Source organism: Stegostoma tigrinum, chromosome 12 (assembly GCF_030684315.1).
Source record: "Stegostoma tigrinum isolate sSteTig4 chromosome 12, sSteTig4.hap1, whole genome shotgun sequence".
NCBI classification, from domain to species: Eukaryota; Metazoa; Chordata; class Chondrichthyes; order Orectolobiformes; family Stegostomatidae; genus Stegostoma; species Stegostoma tigrinum.
The window spans coordinates 42,490,435-42,493,980 of NC_081365.1; the positions used below are offsets into that span (position 1 = coordinate 42,490,435).

General features: G+C 46.8%; 1 long non-coding RNA gene across 1 annotated transcript in view; it reads right to left on the reverse strand.

The window, feature by feature from the left end:
* LOC125457066 (uncharacterized) overlaps window positions 1-3,546 on the reverse strand; it is a 91,948-nt gene that overhangs the window by 50,976 nt on the left and 37,426 nt on the right. The gene's annotated exons all lie outside the window — the stretch shown is intronic.

Here is a 3,546-nt window from a genome sequence, read left to right on the forward strand (position 1 = left end):
CATGTGTTTGTCCTTGTATAGTTTTCCTACCCACTGTATGCTCCACTCCGCTGCTTCCCTGTGTTATAAACCTTGTTTGTTTACATTTGGAATAACAGAGGGTCGCTGAATGTACAATGTACTTCTCTGTGGAGTCTGGGAATTCATTTTAGATGTGGGAGAAATGGAAATTAGAAATGACTCCATGAAAATCTTAATAACTTGCTCAACAACCTAAGGCAAAACTGGCAAAAGATATAGCGTGGAAATTTTTTTAATGCCCTGCCCTGATAAATTTAGAGGTGGACAGGGCATGATTAGCTGGGAGGTTGTGGAGCAGAGACTCAGAGTTGGAGGGCTCCTTAAGGACACCATCCAATCACCATCAGCATTTAACCAATGGCAGGCTGGGAACTCATCATAGTATCCAACTGGGTGCTAGTGAAATTGAAGATTAAATAATCCTTTCAATGTTTTTTGATATCTTTAGGCAAACTTTGGCAACTTTTGAGACATAGAAATTGTCTTATTGTTAAAGTATTTTCTGTTTCAAATAATTTTCCCCATTTCATCTGGAATCCACAGCCAAGAATGCAGCTGGGCAGGCAACCTGTTTCCAGTTCTCAGTTGATATAATCGACGCTCACATCATTAGTCTTAAAGATTGAACATGCCTGTCTATGTGCGATTGATTGATTGTCGTGTGAATCAAAGTGCAGTGAAAAGCTTTGTTTACAAGTGGTACAGGCAGATCATAGTAAGCAAAGGATGTACAGATCAAAAAGACTCAGACAGGGAAATGTTATTCCTGATATGCACTAATGTGCAGGCTATCAAATTCTTTTTGTTAGCAACCTGGATGTTGACAGGTTTTATTTCAGTATTGGAAGAAGTCTTCTGCACACATATGCAGCCTGCAATGTGAAAGTTATGTTTTGTATAGCCTAAACAGAAGTCCTTAAAAAACTCAAAAAATGTCTCATACTTTGGAAAATGTCACTATTTGTTACATCAGAAGGAAAAGCAGTGTCCTTCCTGTTTCAGCCAAACGACAACCCGGCCAGATTTGCCCTTCTCCCAGTCATCTCCTGCATCAACAGATTTATCCGTTGCCCTTGGTGTAGCCCATGTTTTGACATTTAGTTAGTAACCAAAGCTGACCAGAATAATGGACTGAATCTTAACATATTTTAACCAAGTGCCATTTTGTCATATTTCACAAAGGATTTCTCCCTGTGACCCCCAGTGAGTTTTCTCACATGACCATCCCAAAAGTGTCCGATTAGCTAACTCCATGCCGCTTTGGAGCCCCTCAATCCCAAAGCTATCCTGATTCTTCCACTTACAGTAGTCAAATGTATTCACCCTTTCCAGGATGCCCCTGAATTTCCTGTGGACCCTGGTGCTGGTCCAGTTTTTGACAGGTTATTGTACACCTGACCAAGCACGGTCATTCCATAGCTGCTGTGTATGGTTCACGACCATTCACCTCACTTTTCACTCAGGAACCAGTGCTCCTGGTGGACTGGCTGGTGTAGCTCAGGGATATCATCCTGTCACGGGGTTAGCACAGGAGGTTGAAACACTGGATCCTGCCAGCCTGCAGCAAGGGAACATGTAGTCACCATGGTCCCAAGGAATGGCTAAGCAGGGAAGGAAGAAGCTCAATCACTATCACTGTTCACCCAGCGTTACTGTCAAACTTTTCATACTCACTCACTCTTTATCTTAGAACCTACCTCCACCCAATGTTCATGCACTATTACACTCACTACTGGCTGCAGCATGTTCCCCAATTGCTCTAAACCACACATTACTAACCCCACAGACCCTCTCGCTCACTCAGGACATCTCACTACCTTTTGCTGCAGCAGCACTAACAGCCATGCACTCTGTCCCTCCCTTTCTCTCATTCCAGCCCATGACAGGGCCAAGATGGACAGATGGCTGTATGATGCTTCACTCCTCACCACCGATGAGGAGACAATCTTGGACCTTGGCATCTAAGACAAATACTGCCCCTGCGAGGTAGTGAAACTATTAACTCCAGGCAACAAAGACAGGAATTTCACAGGAAGTTCAGGACACACCCCTGCCCCTCCCCCATTCACAGTCACACACCCCTGCCCCTCCCCCATTCACAATCACACACCCCTGCCCTTCCCTCATTCTGTCACACACCCCTGCCCCTCCCTCATTCTGTCACACACTCTTGCCCCTCTCCTACTCACAGTCACACACCCCTGCTGCTCCCCCATTCATAGTCACACCCCCCTGCTGCTCCCCCGTTCACAGTCACACACCCCTGCCGCTCCCCCGTTCACAGTCACACACCCCTGCCCCTCCCCCATTCTGTCACACACCCCTGCCCCTCCCTCATTCTGTCACAAACCCCTGCCCCTCCCTCATTCTGTCACACACCCCTGCCCCCTCCCCGAGTCACAGTCACACACCCCTGCCCCTCCCCCATTCTGTCACACACCCCTGCCCCTCCCTCATTCTGTCACAAACCCCTGCCCCTCCCTCATTCTGTCACACACCCCTGCCCCTCCCTCATTCTGTCACACACCCCTGCCCCCTCCCCGAGTCACAGTCACAAACCCCTGCCCCTCTCCTATTCAGTCACACACCCCTTCCTCTCCTCAACTCACAGTCACACACCCTTCCACCCGTCCCCCATTCACAGTCACAAGCCTCTCCTCTTCCCTTCTCCATGCCCCAATCACAGTCACACACCCCTGCCCTTCCCTTGCCCAATCACAGTCACACACCCCTGCCCTTCCCTTGCCCAATCACAGTCACACCAATTTAAAGATGGGACTGGTTAAACTTGTCAGTGCAAAATGAAGCAATGCGTAACATGCACGTGTGTAGTGTCAACAGGGACAGCCAGGGACGAGTGAGACTTAGTAGCCAGAATGCTCCTCCTAGTCTCTGTAACACTGTCTATCACATTGTGTAACTTGTAATTCATTGCTAACATGGAATAAAGTATCTTTGGTAAAACGAGTGCCTCTTCTTGTTGGAGCTACTTTGTGTACCATTCAGTCTGCTCATCCCTCCCTAAGAGTATGTTAACAGCAAACCCCCCCAAGAAGATGACCAATGGTACGGTCTGCCCCATACACCACAGTGCGTACTGCCCGGACAATATTTTCTCTGTTCATTCCTTTGAGAAGGAAAATTCCAGCATCGATTAAGTGTTTAATTTAACTCGTTATGACAAGAAAGCTGAAATTTTGTTGGATACTGAACCAACAATTAGCAGGCAGGCCAACTATTAGAACCTTCCCTTCCACAGTCCGGAAATCCATTGGCACTTCGCTCATAAGTAACGTCACAGAGAGGTGTCTGCTCTGTTGGAAAAGCTTCCAAATAAAATCAGGATATCCTACCATTATGTATAGCAGAGCAGATGACTATGTTGAAGTTATTGTGCAGCATAGAGATAGGAGGAAAACAGATGCCGTGCCCCATCACATTCCTGCACTGGAGTTGATGAGGAAGTATCACCATAGCAACCAAATTATCAGCATGCTCCATACTTCCTTTAAGAACAATCAACTA